The 17076-nt window shown below is 42.2% G+C and overlaps 1 long non-coding RNA gene across 5 annotated transcripts in view; it reads left to right on the forward strand.

Moving 5' to 3' along the window:
• LOC139077832 (uncharacterized) overlaps positions 1 to 17076 on the forward strand; it is a 216045-nt gene that overhangs the window by 26530 nt on the left and 172439 nt on the right. For all 5 annotated transcript variants that reach the window (XR_011530368.1, XR_011530370.1, XR_011530369.1 and 2 more), the window contains exon 5: positions 15444 to 15524. This is a non-coding gene — a long non-coding RNA (uncharacterized lncRNA). The remainder of the gene's footprint in view (positions 1 to 15443; positions 15525 to 17076) is intronic.

Genomic DNA, 17076 nt, shown 5'->3' on the forward strand with positions numbered 1-17076 from the left:
CCCTGCCCTCACACGTGCGGAGCCTCCCCCATTATCAACATCCCCCACCAAAGTGCTGCATTTGTTACAACTGATGCACCTACGTTGGCACATCATCATCACCCAAAGACATAGTTTACCTTAGGGTTCTCTCTTGGTGGGGTACATTCTATTGGTTTGGACAAATGTGGGATAACATGTATCCATCACTTTGGTATCACACAAAGTATTTTCACTCTCCTAAAAGTCCTTCGTGCTCCACCTGTTCATCTCCTCCAACCCCCAACCCTGGAAACCACAGATCTTTTTACTGCCCCAGAGACATTTTGAACCCCAAAAGGGAGAACTAGGGCCCAATCAAGAGTTGACACTTGGATAGGACACTGGAGACATTTTTATTGTATACTGCTTTATACGAAAACAATATGCAAAACAAAGTCATTTGTATGTTTTATGTGAAAAATCTAGAAATATATTCTCTTTAATACTCTTCGTAAGCGTCCATATTTTTTACATGATTTTCCTATTACAGCTATGTTTATTTCTTCATTTTGGAGGGCAAATTCACTATTTTTTCATTCTTTTGGGCCTCAAATATCCCAATAGCTAACAATTACTGAGTGCTTACCATGTGTCAGACATTATGTTAAGCACTTTACATGCAATAACACTCAGAAAATCTCGTAAGATTTGGACCCACTGCCATCCCATTCTGTGGCTGCATATTGCAACATCCCTTGATATTAAGTTTCTTGATGCAATCAATTCTTATTCATGCTACTTGAAATGCAGCAATACCACAAAATACCATGTTTCAGTTAGATGATGACAAAGATCCAAAAGTTTAATAACATTTTATATTGGGATGCGGGCAGTTTAATATATTTTGGTTAAGAGCGTAAATTGGTGAGACCCCAGAGAAGGCAACTGGACAATATGTTCATGCTCATTTCCCCGTTGATTATACTTTAGGGAGTTTATCATCCTTGCACAGATGCCAATCATGTGGATGTTCAGTAGTATTCACTGTGGCATTATTTGTAATTGCAAAAGACCAGGAAAAAACACGTTTATAAGTAGTGGACTGGTTAAATAAATTATTGTACAGCCACAAAAATGGAATACTATCCATCAGGAAAAAAAAAGAGGAAACCATGGCCTACTATGAAAATATCTCCAAGATCTGAAGAGAATAAAGCAAGGCATAAAATGCTGTGTGTAACAGGTTACTGTTTGTGTATAAAAGGAGAAAAAGTAATATATAAACTGAGCTGGTTATTCTCTATTTGCTCCTGTGGATCCTTTCCTCACCATTCTCTACCAACTATCTGTAAGCCAATGAGTCCTGGGTATGACTTGTGCTGGTTAATTTTAGGTGTCCTCTTGGCTAGGTGGAACACCAGTCTAGATGCGGCTGTGCAGGTATTTTTCCAATGTGATGAAACATTTACATCAGTAGACTTTGAGTAAAGAAGGAGACTTTCCATAATGTGAGCGAGTTCGGCCTTATCCAATCAGTTAAAGGCATTAAAAGCAAAGCCTGAGGTCCCCCAAGAAGAAGGAACTTTCCTCCAGACTGCAACACAGAAATTCTGCCTGAGTTCCCAGCCTCAGGCTCAAGACTGAACAGCAACTTTCACCTGCATCGCCAGCTGCTGGCTTGCCCAACAGATTCTGAACTTGCCAGCCCCACAGTCGTGTGAGTCAGTCCCTTAAAATCTCTCTGTCTCTGTCTCTCTCTCTATATGTATATAAAACCAAGTGCAAATTTAAAATAAGGTGTTACATATATGTGTGTGTGTACATATATATATTTATAGGGAGAGAAAGAGAGAGAGATCTCCTATTGGGGTCCTATTTCTCTGGAGAACCCTAACTAATGTGTTAAGGGGTTTCCTCATCCTCTGGCTTCAAATTGGATTCAGCAAACCATGCTTATATGTACAAACACAAATGAAATCCAGCGTCTATACAGAAACTGATATATAATAATGTACACCTGAAATTTATACAATGTTATAAGCCAATATGACTTCAATAAAATAGTGAAATAAAAATTAATTAATTAATTAAATGCAGCAATATCTGACACAACTATTTTTCTGTGTATTTTCTCTAATATAAAACTTTTACTTTGGCCTTTCTTTAGCCTTTCGTGGTTTTTATAGGATTACCAAGACCTCTGTATTTCTCGAGGGAATTTAAGATTCTTCATTTATATCTATAATAATGAGGTATAGGCTTTTTTGAGGAATGAAAATATTTGAAACTAGACATTTAAACGTAAACCATTAAGTTGACTTTAAGGAATAATTAGTTTATCACATCACCTAAATTGATACCTAGCTATGGCATGTGAATAAATTTCTAATCCTGAGAACATTTTTAACTTGTGAATTGAAGTCTCTATTTGAGACTCTTTCTACATGGATACCCAAGCAGATAGAGAAATGATACAAAGGAGAAGAGATTTTACCGAAGATATCTGCTTAAAGAAATAGGAGGCGGTAGATCTATGGCCTTCCCAAATCAACTAAGTACAAAAGAAAAATAAGCTATTTTTCAGACAAGTAAGGTCTCAAAAAATTTATCTCCCATGCACTATTTCTAAGGAAACTACTGAAGGGTGTGCTCTACCAACACACGGAAGTAAACCAATGAAGAGTAAGACAAAAGATCCAATGCAAGAATGACGTAAAGCAAATTTCCAAAATGAAGGGAAAAGGAGATTCCAAGACAGCATTCCAAGACAGCATTCAGGAGACAGTCCTAGAAGTCAATACATCCAGCTAATTGTGGACCAGAAGGCTCTGGAAGAGATATCTTCAAGAAAATGAAATTGATGGAGGACTTAATTTATTTGAATATATCAAGAGGAGATTTATAGGGGGAGTGTTTGGAAATAAATTAGTAATAAATACATGGAAACCGAAGCAAATGGAAAAATGACATATGTTAACTTTATATTAACCGATCACGTAATGACATTGCTGAGTTTTATTTACCATTTATGTATTGTCATAATAATATAACTACTGAGTATTGATTCTAACTTTACTAGGACCATGGGTGGGTGGGAAGTGTACTCTGTGTGTTTGTGTGTGTGTACATGTACATGTGTGTGTGAAAGAGAGCAATCTCCTCAGTCTCCATAGGGGAAGGTTGATGGATATTGTCTAAAACAGAATTATCAAAAAGTAGTAACAAGCATATTTTTTTTCAGAGATATGTGAAGAATATATCAAAGGAGTTGAGACAAATTGCCTCTGGGAAACTGGAAATGAGAGGGAAGGCAGGAGGCTGTTCCTTCTCCTAAGATCATTAGAGTTATTTGACTCCTGTTAAGCTTGAGTTCTCTGGAACTCATTTACTGGGACGTGCTCTTGGGATGAACGCTTGTGGGAGAGACCAGAAGGAAGAACAAGGGAGCCCTTTCTTACAGGTCGGCTCCCACGGGAAGATGACAAGGTGGAGGGTAGCTCCAGAGAGCAAACAGGAGCGTAATCAGCACAGAGAGCGTGTTCACGCTCGTTTTACGGGAGTTGGAGAACAGCGTCTTCAGCTCTTTTAACTTAACTCTTTAAAAAATTGATACGTTCTTGTCATATACATGCTTTAATTCAGTGGTTGTTCTACTTTCAAGTAGCCTGCCCTTGGAAACCTTCCCGTTCCCCGCCCCCCCCCCAAAATGTCTATGGGTCACATAAAAAAGATCTGAGCATTCTTGCGGTTGCAGGGGTTGGGGATTCACTTAGTTAAATCCAGTGTTTCCCAGATGTGTTTGTCCACAACCCCCTTTTCAAATCACATGATATCCTAAGGAATATACTTTAATAAACTTATTTAATTGTGATTGGGCTTTCTTCAGGAGTGCAACCTCCAATTATGGCCTTGTTCTTAGAAGGCGGTATGACTCCCTTTATGTGGAAGAGTCCAAGAACTTGCTGATTGTGGCAAACACAGGATCTGCCTATACGTGCCTGGTTGAACATTGTAAAATGGAACCCAAATGAAACACAACACACCTAACTCAAGAGAGGAGAACCTGGGGGGTGGGGAAGGGAGGGCTTGGAGGCTGTTAGGAACAAGGTTTGAAAGATACTATAAGCAATGAGGGGAATTACAAGAACCCAAATGGGAAACAGTTTTGTTTTTACATAAAATGGTGCAGAGTAGGGGAGGGCTTTATCCCCAGGAGGCTGGACAGAGGAAAAGGAGGCGCACTAAAGAACAGGTGGGGTAGGTTCCAGGAGAGGCAGGCAACTGGGGTTCAGGGGGATTAGAGCATTTGGTTTCAGTCTAAACTGGCTGTGTCCGGAGCAGCCAGACAACAGGAGTCTGAGATCCAGCCGAGCACTCTGCCTCAGTGGGAGCCAGCCAGCCTGGGGGAAAGGGACGAGAACTGTGAAGCGTGACTGAGGAGTTAGGTGTCAGTCAAGACCAGATGACTCTCAGAGCATCTGTAATTTCTCCATCTGGGTCTCATTTGTTTGGTAAGCTTCCCCATGCTGGGCTAACTTCCCCCTCTGAAACAGAGACTGTCATAAGTTGCTACCCCTTTGCAGTGGCCTGAAGTCAAGGGGGAGAGGCAGGGTGGGGAAGACAGAGTAGTCTTCTGATTCTAAGATGACCCTCCAAAGAGGAGAAAAAAGTGGACATGTCTTTCCCCTTGATCCCTTAGGAGGGGGCGAAGAGGTGAGTTGGGGTGAACATGAAGTGCCCTGCAATTCAGCAAGCCCAGGATTTCACCACGTGGGCTAAGGAGAGATGGTGGGGATCTCCTTTACGTGTAGTAGGCATGTTTCCCTTCTGAAACTGTTCTTAAAAAATATTCAATAGACACAAAAGAACATTTAAAAATGTACATAGGATAACAAAACCATAGTGATAAAAACAGACCAGTGGTTGCCAGGGGTTAGGGTTGACGGGAGGGTGTGACTATCAAGTTTCTTTGCGATGTTGGAAGAGTTCTGTATCTTGACTGTGGTGGTGATTACACTAATCTATACATGGGATAAAACTTCATAGAGCTACACACACACACACACAAAGACTACATGGAAAAGCTAGTGAAATTCAAATAAGTTCTGCAGTTTAGTTTATACTATTGCGCCAAGCTCAATTTCCTGGATTTGATCATTGAACTATGCTTATGTGAGATGATGTCATTGGGAGAAGCTGGATGAAGGATGCGCAGGAACTCACTGTGCTTTTATGAAATTTCTACATGAGCATAAAATTGTTTCAAGATAAAAAGCTTAAAAAAACTGGGGGAGTTTAAATAATAAGAACACAGCAGAGATCCGCTACTCCATTACCAACTACGCACTTCAGGAAAGAGAACATGTCCATTATTTTGGAAGCCTTCAAAGCACTCCCTCCCGACTCCTCCCCCATCAGAGATAACTACTACCTGGATTGTGGTTTTCATCATTCCTTTGCTTTTCTTTTTAGTTTTATCTCATACATTTATACCCCCAAAGAATATGTTGTTTAGTTTTCCTTGTCCTAGGATGTTATGTAAATGAAATCATTCTGCATGTGATATTTTATTACTTGCCTTTTTACTCAACTTTTTCTTTCTGAATTCTGTCTGTGTTGTGTATAGCTATTTGATTTGTTCATTGATGTACTCGTTGTGAAACCAACTTGTTTATGCATCCTGTTGTTTATTAACATTTGGTCTGGTTTCAGTTTTATTTTTCCAATTACAAACAGATTGCGCTGCTATAAACATCCTTCTACTTGTCTCCTAGTACTCAGGGCAAGAGTTTCTCTGGGGACTATACCTTGAAGTACAATTACTGGGTCAAAGCGTTCAGCTACTTTTCTCGTTTACTAGATGATGTCAAATTATTTTCCAAAGTGGTGTAACTATTGCTGTGCTTTCTCAGTAACATTGAGTATTGTCAGGATTCTTACTTCTTGTGTGTATGATATGTAGAAAATGGTATCTGATCATTGTGGTTTTAATTTGTATGTTTTTTAAATTTCTAATAAGATTGAGCATTTTCCATGTATGTTGGTCCATTTCTTTCTCTTCTTCTATGAAATACATGTTTAACACTTTTGCCCATTTATCAGTTGGATTGTTTGTCTTTTTCTTATTGATTTATGGGGATTCTTTAGATATTCTGGAGATTAATCTTTTGGGTTGCAAATACCTTCTCCCAGTTTCTGACCTACATTTTAACTTTCATTATGGTGTCTTTTAAGGAACAAAACCTCTTAATTTTAATATAGTTGATCTCATTTTAAGAATCATTTCATTCATAGCATATATTTTTCAAAGAAATCTTTACAAACCAGAAAACCATAAAATTATTCCCGTATATCAATCTTTAATAAACTTTATAATTCTACTTTTACATTTAGGTTTTTAATATACCAGAAATTAGGTTTTATGTGTGGTGTGACAATTTCAATTTTATTTTTTAAACATCTGGGTAATTCATTTTCTCCATACCCATGTTTTGAAAAAACTCACATTTTCCCCTGGGTATCTGCAATGTCAGCTCTAGAAAAACCAGCCAGATTTCCATGCACTTGTAGATCTGTTTCTGGGCTCTATATTCTGCTGCACTGGTCCATCTGTATGTTTTCCCACCAATAGCAGACTATCTTAATTGCTTTAGCCCTGGAATAATTTTAATATCTGGAAGACAAGTTGTCCCATATGGTTCTTCCTTTTGAGTGTTTTATCTATTCATGGTCCTTTGCTTTTTCATATACGCTTTAGAATCAGCTTGCCAAGTTTCCCCAAACCCAGGGGAATTTGTTTGGAATTATGTTGAATTCATAAAGTCATGTATCTTCAAGTAAATGTGCATATAAACCTGACCACATCTTGCAGCCAAATAGGTCATTTGTACAGCATTACACTTCCTCAGATCATTGGGGCATATCGCAGGCAGAGTGGGTTCCGTTTGGAGGTAACACGAAGCCAGTGGTTCTTTCCCAGCTCCAAAATATCCTGACTAATAACGATATGGAAGGAGATCCTGCACTCAAATTGCCATGAACAGAGTTTTCACTTACAAAAAGCTGTTCCCTAAGTCAGAAGATCTCAGGGATGGCAATTGCTGTTACCTGAACACATCAATATAATCCAATGAAGACTGCGTTTGTGGGTATGCCTAAAACAAAATACTACAGCTAGCCCTGGAAACCAATGCTATATAACATAGCAGTCAAAAAAAGCCTTTTACATCTATCCGTGTCTTCCCATCTATAAATAATTTGTAAGAATTTTTCATCAAGGACTATTGTCCAATTCAAATCAGAATGTGTGATTATGCAATATGGCTGCAGAGTGAGCATAAAAAAATAGGAAGAGTGTGATACTCTGCTTTTAGATCAAATTAATATTCATAATCTTCTTTGAAGTTTAATTGAGACTGAATAGGAAAGCCACGTGAAGCCTAAAGATGCTAGACATATGTTACTTGTCAAGCCATTTTTCCCAGTACCAATGCCTGAGCACGACATCATTTATCTTGGTCAGTGAAGCTCAAGGAAGCATTGTACTTTGGCTTCACTTTAAAAGTCTTGTATGTTGATGTGTATCCCATGTCTTCTAAAGATAAAGTGCTGTTTCACTGACATTACTCATCATGTCAAAGGCTTTCTGGTAAAGTCTTCAGGCACTCACCTTGCGGGAAAAGACATCAGTTTGCCACTTCCTAAGAAATGGGCTGTTTATAATGTTATGTCATAATTTGAGTCTTGTGAGGCATTGATTAAAGACAATAATGGCACAGAGTCAAAGAAAATATACAGAGTCTGACCCTTAAGAGATGCTCCAAAGTTGAGGTTTGTTTTTGTTTGACTGTAGGGTCAATTCAGTTGACTAATATTATCTGACTCTTAATCGTATTAATATGATTCAGAAAAGGCACCACTTTTCAAATGGTCTAGATGTTTAATCCAAAATTACATAACAGTTTCTGGTTGCATGGAGAGGCCAAGCAAGATCTTATAAATGAAACTTAAAAGAGAGCCTTATCACCATAGGAGCATTCAGGAAAGTTCACTGAATCGACCCAAGATGGCGCTGGGGTTTGGAGAATGATTATAATGGTAAGTGGAAAGAAACAGCCCTGATTGTCAATCGGCTAATGGCATTAATTGAGCATCCATTTGAGATATATCAGTGGTCATCAAACTTTTTTGTGTGCTTCCTCCTAAAAGAAAAGCTGCATGCCTGCTCCTATTTCTGCTGCCAATGTGGGGCTAGCCAAGGAAATTGCCACGGAGGATTGCTGCACAGGCACAACTTGCTATGCTAATTAACTAAGACTGTTTCAGGTGGGACGGAAAACCAAGATTGGTTAGAGTACAAGGAAACTCAGGTGTTTCCCCTTAAATTCTAGGATAATTAAACATTAGTTAATATTTCTTAAGGGCCTGCCATGTGCCAGGCCTTATTCTAAGCACTTTATATGGTTTATCTCATTGAATCTTCATGAAAACCCTATGACGTAGGTACTAGAATTATCCTCATTGTATAAAGAACTGAGGTAGGGCTTAAGCAGCAGAGAAGCAGTCATGGAAGCCAGGCATTTGGCTCCAGAGTCCATGTTCACAACCTCCACGCTCTTCTGACCCTTAGCTTGTCTCTCCTGTCTCTTCCCAAGGTGGTCATCAAAACAGCTTTTGCCTGGGAGCTTAGATGCCTCCTTGAGTCTCTGTTTTCCTCAGAGCTTTATCTATCTCAGAGGGGAGGGCTGCTGCAGCTTTCTGGACAAGGCCATGCCTATTTATGGTTAGGGTGTACTTGCATTTCCTGCTAAGCTGCAGCTTCAGCATGCATGGCAAGTGCTTCCTCCTAGTGCTGGGTGTGCAGGGGCAGGGAAAGGCTCATCTCACTTTCCTGAACCCGAAGGGGCACAGAGACATCCTAAAGTGGTGAGAGTCTCCCTCAACTGAACTGTACCTGTTTGCCTGTAGAGTCTGTCCTTGGTGAGCTTCTGCTCCCTACAGGATTCCTAGGCATCATCCAGAGGTAAATCTGACTTGGAAGAGAAGAACCAAAAAAAGGAAAGAAAAGAAAACAGGAGAAATGGTAGCTCTACGTCAGTCATAGTCACAGCTGTTACTAGGGGAAAAAGGCAAGTTTAGAGAATAAACTCTTACCCTCATGAATTTTGATTAGAATTGCCTTTGGGCCAAATTTTCTCATTAGATGCTAATAAATGTTTTCCATCATGTGCAAGGAAGGTTTTACAAAAATTCCATTTCCCAGAACTCTGTGAATGAAATGGAAACCCCCTTTTCTGGTTGTGGAAAAAAAAAAAAAAAGACAAAAGGTTCCTAGCTCAGAGTTTCTTGAGTCCCCTCTGGTTTGGCTAGGTGGCGCCCTAGCCTAATGCATGGGCTTCCTTGGCGCCGGGCGGCCGCTTTCTGTGGGGGGTAAGAGTGAAGAGAAGGAAGAAGACTTCAGCTTCTGCGGTTCTCCCCAGGAGTTAGTCAGGATCCTCAGATCGGCTGACAGGAGGTAAGAGCCACTTGCCAAGGCTCTGGCCTCTGTCCTTTTAGGGACCGTTTCCTTTTATTCCCCCTTTGCTTTTCTGGGTGATCACAGCCAGCAGTGAGAGGGCTTCTAGGCCCAGCTTTTGGCTATTGAGGAAAATTGTGGAGGATCTTACATTTGATCCTAAATATTATGTTTCTCTCTATCTGAGTCTCCCCAAAGTTGTCCAAGAATTTGGGAAGGACAGACTAAGCTCATGTTGAAGAATGAAAGGAAGGGACAGTCATTCAAAGGTTTGCACCAGCTCCCTCTCGTCTCCTGAGCAAGGTCAGTGTGTGGGGAAATCCTGACCCCTGTCCTCCCCTGAGAGCCCCAGTTTTCCAGCCTCCACGGGGACTGGGATGACTTTTCTCCATCCCTGCAGCTCTCAGAGCCAGCTTGTTGTGGAGGAATAGAAGGTCATGTTGTAGGGACCCGGGGGTGCGGGGGTTACAGTTCTGAGAAGCCCTAAATTGTCTGAAGGACGCCAAAGAACCTTTGACTTGAAAGAGCATCTCCTTTCCTACCCTGCCAGAGGCCCAAAACTCCCAAATTACTGAATTCTTTGCCTGAAGGCCTTAAAGACTCCTTAGGACACAAACGCAATAGAAAAGTCTTTTAATTGGAAAAGTTGGAGGAACAGTCCCTTGCAAAATGGCACTGCTCAGAGAGAACCCCAGGGAGGAGCCAGGCGTGGGTGGAGTGGTTGGGTGGGCTGTGCAGAGGCAAAAGGAGAGAACCAGAATGGAGACAACCTTCACTCACTGGTGTCTTTTCGGGGACACAGCTTCCTGTCCACCTGCACTGTTTGGAAGCTGGGAGTCAGGTGCAGATCTGTGCTTGCCAAGGCCATGTGCCATGAGGTTTCCAGAGGAACCTGGCTTTCGACTACTGTCCCGATGTCTCCATAAGCACACACACCCATCTGCTCATGAGTTTTGGTTTTGGTTTAAACACCTTCCTGCCCCAGTTGCTCTCCCCTGAAATCTGCTTCATGCTTAGGGCACCTGACAGCCGTCATGGGTCCTTGTTGGGGACACAGGGCTAAAGAGGGGCATCAACTAAGTGAAAGATCATCCATATATGTTCCAGGAAGGCAGCCTCGTAAACAGTCATACTTGCACAAGCCCCCAGACAGAAATACGGATGCCCCAACAGAACATATTTCCGAAAATAGATAGAAGGGAGAAAACACTTTATAAAAGGAATTTATGAAAAGAGAAAGGAGGAACAAAAATAAAGTTTGAAAAAATTATATATGTATATCCACAGGAAGGTAAGGAGAAACATAAAAACCCCAAATTTGAGTGAGAAAAGCTGAGAATAAAATTGTACGTCTATGGATTTTCATGACTACATTGTGAATTTATTTGTGCTGAAACTGCCCTAGAGACATTTATTTGATCAAATACAGGAATTCTTACAATGCCCTGTCCATCGTGATGCATCTCTCTATTTTATCCTTGGAGAATCCATCAGCCTCCTTACATTTATCTCTGACATAGCAATGATGCTTCTTTTGGCAATAAACATCAGTAAACTTAAGTGCCATGAGTCATATTTTCAATTTTTAATTAAATCATAGTCTAGCTGGAGTTTGATTTATTTAGGCCTGAATTAATTTAGACCCTGGTTCACACAAATTTACATAGTTTATTAACAAATCATGATAGCATAGATTGCAAAATCCCTTCGATAGATAAAAATGTAGATTGTAAAATCACTCTCTTATCAAGCAAAGAATGGGAGAATGTAATTTCTAAGGAGGGTGTTAACTTTATCCTTAAAACTAGCATTCTAAAGGAAATCTGTTGTATTCCTAAATAAAGACATTTATGAGCTCGTTGAAAGATATTTCATCCCATATGTTTTCACTCAGAGTTTTAGTGATATGGCAAAGCCTCATTAAGAATTAGTGGTGCTGATTTTTTTGTCTTTCCGAGAATGGTTACAGATGGTCATAAATCCATACAGTAAGCATCTACAAAAAACTCAGCTGCCTAATTCCAATATAGTAAATACTGTTTTAAGCTGCAGAAGTGTGAGTCATACAGATGTCACGTTCCTAGAATTCTGATAAAAAAAGCATCGTGGTTAATTAATGTTCCCAGGAAAGGGTCATGGCTTACAGGAAATGAATTGGAAGGCGACAGGATGAAAGAGTGGAGACATAGCATGCTCTGGCTGAGGATCATTGGTGAGATCTTTTTTCCTGAGGCCAGAAACTGACAGCAGCCTCCAGGAGGACACTAAGTCATGCTCCCACATTTACACTCAGATTTGACCAGACTGGAAATGACTAGAAATGCAAGGGAGGAAAGAGAGAGGGAAGGTGGGGCAGGAGGGAAGAATGAAAGGAGATGCCTGCTAGAGGGGCTAGGCGGGGTCCAGGGAAGATGGCTGAGGGAACATCAGTGAAACCCCCTCTGTGGCTGATCTGATCTGAACCCTGCTGTCAAGTTGCTTTTGTGGGTTTGGCTTTCATAGAACTTCTGAGTGTTAAATATGAACGATCGAGCACAACTGGCACTTCAGCACTCATGACTCAGTGAAACGTGCGGCCGATAGCAGGCCAGCTTGTAGCCCTCAGAAGGGAAAATGAGTCAGATTCATCTTCTGCAAAAGGCAAAATGAAGTTTACTTTGTGGGAAGAAAGCAGGCTGCTCCCCCTGGTTGTGTGCGGGAGTGGAGTGGAGCCTTCTACCCTCCTGCGTCAGTGACCTGGCGGCTAGGGTAGACGGATGGGAGGATCCGGAGACCAGGCCTTCCTGGAGATGCTCAGATTGCCTACTCATCCATCTTGCAGTCCATTCTTTACACTGGGTTACAGCCCCCACATTTCCAAACAAACCAACAGGATGCAAAGCCCAACGCAGGGTTGTTTTTTTCTGATAAATGGTTTGATGGACATGAAACATTTACAAAGGTCTAAAAATCAAATCAAATTTCATTACAGGCTTAATGAACTTATTTGTCAGAAAGAAATCAGGATTCTTCCAGGAAGTCTGGAAAGGGCGGGTGTCGTACTTCTAGCAATTCCTGAAAATCCTCATGTATTATTAATTTTTCTCGAAGGAGGGGCTGTGAGGGCCTTTGTGGGTTTGCAGCACCAGAAGCATAGCTGTGTTTGTCTCCAGGAGGAATGCTAAGCTTCTTTTTGAAAAAGTCATTTTGATATGACTGTACTTTTGGTGGGGGATTGGGGTGGGGAGGGGATGATCATTGTATAATCCAATCAAATGTCAGGTATCCCTAAAGATCGGGGCAGTTTGGGCTGACCCCAAGGAATCGGGAGACATTAGCAGACTCCTTTCCCTGCTCTGTGCCTGGCAAGGGCACCGAGGGCCTCATCGTGGATGGGATGAGAAGAAAAGTCAGGTTTTGGTGAGAATCTAAGTACCATCTACCAATCCATCAGCAAACACTGGAAAGTCCCATTGGCAAGTGATATTGTTTTTGTGAAAATGATGCTTTACTGAATGGAAAAAAGAAGCCAAGAAAATCTGAGTAGTGTTTACAACGTGTCATAGGAGTCAAGACGTGTGTTCGAAACCCAGTTCCACAACTAACTAGCTGTTCGACCATGGACAAATCGTATAAGTTCTCTGAGTCTCAGTTTCCTGGATGACTAGCGTTTTTAATCAATACAAGCCTGCCTAGCTCTAAACTATCTTTCAAGTCTTCTAAGTTTCTTTTGTTGTATTGTGGATATATCTTAACAAGGAAATGGAGGACCACTACTTGACTTTTTCTATATCTCCCACTATCTTTTATAGAATATGTAGAGTTTTGGGACAGGGACATTATGGTGACATGTTATCAACATCCTTTCTGGTATAGTCTGCATCTGTAGTGAGAGGATCTTGGCCCTGACCTTCAGGAAGGCACATGAGAAGTCAAAGCATCCTTGGCCGTTGTAGGTGCATATTGAAGAGTGGACATCATCACTGCAGTTGGGTTGCCCGAAATTCAACAGAAAAGACAAAAATGACTGTAATATACACTTAACTTAGATCTACACAGAACAAAAAGGAGTTGTAAGAGGCCAAATAAGGGTAAGGATAGTTGAGGACTGGATGGAGTTGGGCCAGCCCTGAGCTGGGAGGATGTGCTGGGTGGCAGCTCAGCCCCTTTCCTGCTGAAATCTCAGTGATGTCCATTTCTGCTCCCACTTGCATGGAAAGTAGGCAAGAATGACCTTTCCTGGCTTGGTTATTATTTGCACGTATGGCCCAGTAACTCACTGAACAGCTGCTGCCATTTCTGTCTTGGGTGGAGGGAAACCCTCTTCTTTTTGTATTTTTGGATCCCAACCTCTCTCACCTGTCCTGAAATTAGCATGCAATGTCTAGAATGGTTCTTTACCCAAGGAGTCTATAAAGTCTCATCGGTTTATGGGGCTTGGGAGGAGATGCTGAAATCAGGCCATTTGCTCTCCTGTACCACCCTAGGTGGAAGTCTCCACAACGCAGGCCTGTGTACATGCATGTGTGTGGGTGCATATGCATGCGTATGTATGTGTGCATGTGTCTGCATTGGTGGATGAAGGGAGACCCATGGAGGTTCCAGAAGGGAGCTTCCTGGGCCTTGAGAGGGTGTCTATGATGGTTAATTTTATGTGTCAACTTGGAGGGTATTTTTGGATGAGATTAGCATTTAAATCTGTGAACTCTGAGTGAACAGATTGCTCTCCCTATGTGGGTGGGCCCCATCCAATCAGTTGAAGGCCTGAATAGAAAAAAAAGACCAGCCTCTCCGAGCAGGAGGGATTCTCCAGCAGACTGCCTTCAGACTCCATCTGCACCATTGACTCTCCTAGGTCTCGAGCCTGTCAGCCCACATTGCAGACTTGGGGCTCACCAGCCTCCAAAATTGTGTGAGCCAGTTCCTTATATTTATACACACACACACACACGTCCATGCACACACACACATCCTATAGGGTTTTTTCCTCTGGAGAGTCCTGACTAACACACTGTCCCTCTTGTACTTCCCTTTTTCCTAGCTCTTTCTCTTCTCTGTTCACTTCCTGTAGTCTTTTTGCTGTAAGTCCTTTTCCTCCTATTGCAGGTTGGGTTCCCTGGGAAACAGAATTTAGGCCACAGGATGTTTATCAGATAGTGCCCTTGAGGTTAACACCTGTGAAAAGGATGGAGTGGAACCAGGAGTGGGATGAAGGAGGAGTAGAATTTCAAAGTTCCCCAAACCTCAGTCAACCCCATGAGGCGAGGTGGGGCTCTGGAGCTAAAATGGCCTGTCAGAGTTGTCCCACACAGGGCTGAAACGCCAGCCTCTCTGTCCCCACCTCAGTTGGTCACTGAATATGGGCAAGTCCTTGGGCCAGGTGGGTCCCTACAGCTGAGGCAGACCTGTGGGGCCTGGAGCAGAAGGCTGCCCACTGACAGCATTCTGAACATCTGGGGCAGCAAGTACCCCCTTGAAGGGGCAGGCAGGGGGTGCATCTTCATGTCGCCACACCATGCCACAGGCTGCCGTTGTCCACCAGTAGACATTTCCCCCTTTTTAAGTGCCTGATTTTTATGTGGCCACGTAGCTGCCCAGGATACAGACTCCACTTGCCAGCCTCTCTTGCTGCCAGGTGTGGCTATATGATTCACTTTTGGCCAATGGGATGTTAGCAGAAGTGTGTGTGCAGCTTCCACAGTGTGTCCTTAAATGGAGAAGTACGTGCTTTTCTTCTCTTCTTTTTCCTTTCTACTCATGGGAAGACAGATGCAATGACTGGGGTTCCAGCAACTACTTTGGCTATGAAGTTATCTTAGTAATGGGGATTGCGCATGGCAGAGCAGCACAGAGAAGGAGCCCAGTTCCCTGCCCCCATGGATTATTTACCAACCTTGTTCTGGCTACCTCCAGACTTCTTGAACATGAGAGAAAGATCATCTTTCTTGTTTAAGTCATTCTCATGTGGTAATTTTCTGTTTTTTTACAGGTGAAACTAATTCTGATTTACACTCTCATCTTCCTGCTTCTACACCTTTTGCCAAGATAAAACCCATGACTCCCTAGAAAGGTAATCAAGTCCTATACCATTTTGTCCTTTCTTGTGTTTTGCATTCTCTATAATGGTCTTTCTCCTTGGCCTAACTTCTGCAGGTTGAGCAGCTAGAAAGGGTGAGCTGTGGTCTCGAGAATACTGGCTTAGAGGAGGGCCATGCATATATAGGGTGAGCTTTGGCCCGGGGAAGGAGTGAAAGGACTTCCACTCGTCCTATGGCTCATTCCCTTTCTGAAAGTCCAAAATTCAACCCACCTTGTCATAACAAGGATTAATTTCCTTCATAATGTAACCATTTGGTTAGCATGAAAAACTTGTATTAATCCTATCCACATACATTTGACTCTGTTTCATGCCAATTAGTACTGAGGCCCTTTTGTATTAAGGGAGGGATTTGGCCCCCCTTTGCCCTGGGTTGTATTGTCAAATTGTATTACTTTAGCTGACAACGAGGAGCTTCTGCCCAAATCCCTTTCTCTGTCCTTAGAGTAAGGGTTGGGGGTAGAAGACATTTTACTTCTTCTTGCACCCCAAATTTGGAGCACCCTGGGCAAAGATGGAGAAGTGGGAAGCAGAGGTCAGGAAAGAAGATGGAGCAATCAGAACGGGCAGCAGGGGGTGCCCACAACTCATTGTGGAACACAAGCTCTAAGGTGGCTCCATGATCTTCGCCTCCTCTTGTTCATGCTCTGATCCCTTCCCTGGAGTGTGGGCAGGTCCTGTGGCTTGCTTCTACCCAATAGGACACAGCAAAGGTAGTTAGATTCTGATTATGTGTAGGTGATCACATTAAGCACAATTGTGATTCCCACCTTGCAAGGAGGTCCCCTCCTTTGCTGCCTTTGGAGAAGAAAGCTGCCATTGTTGTGAGCTGCCTATGGAGGATGTGGTGTGGCAAGGAGCTGAGGGCAGCCTCTGACCAACAGCCAACAAGAAAGTGAAGTGCTCAGTCCAACAACTGCAAGGAACTGAATGCTGCCAGCAAACTTTATGAGATCAGAAGTGGATCCTCCCACAGTCGAGCCCCAGATGAGACTGCAACCCCAACCACCACTTTGATTAAAGCCTTGACACTAGGAAGAGGACCCAACTAAGTTGTTCCTGGACTTCTGGCACATAGAAACTGTGAGATAATGAACGAGTGTTGTTTTAAGCTTGTAAATGTGTGATGATATTGTTACACAGCAATAGATAATTAATATATCTGTGATAAGGAATTTGGCCTTAGAAAGGAAAAGAAAATGCACATTCCTTTGATGAAGACTTTTCAGAGCAGGATAATTGTGCTCTGGCAGACTGGGGATGGATACACAGCGGGTGAGGACTATGGTTTGCTCTATAGTTTGCTGAATATTTTTAAATAGGAGGAGGCTGGATGGCCAAAAAGGAAGCTGGAAATTCAGCAGTTCAGGTATGAAAGTAGCTAGAACCAACCACGGGAATTAACAAGAAGAAGGCTGTATAAAGTTCTGTGACAGAGAAGAGACGGTTGATCTCTTTATGGGGGTGGGGGGGTGGGATTGAAGCAAAAGGCAAAAAAAAGCTATATTTTACAAAAATGACCAGG

The sequence above is a fragment of the Equus przewalskii genome, chromosome 20 (genome assembly GCF_037783145.1).
Source record: "Equus przewalskii isolate Varuska chromosome 20, EquPr2, whole genome shotgun sequence".
NCBI classification, from domain to species: domain Eukaryota; kingdom Metazoa; phylum Chordata; class Mammalia; order Perissodactyla; family Equidae; genus Equus; species Equus przewalskii.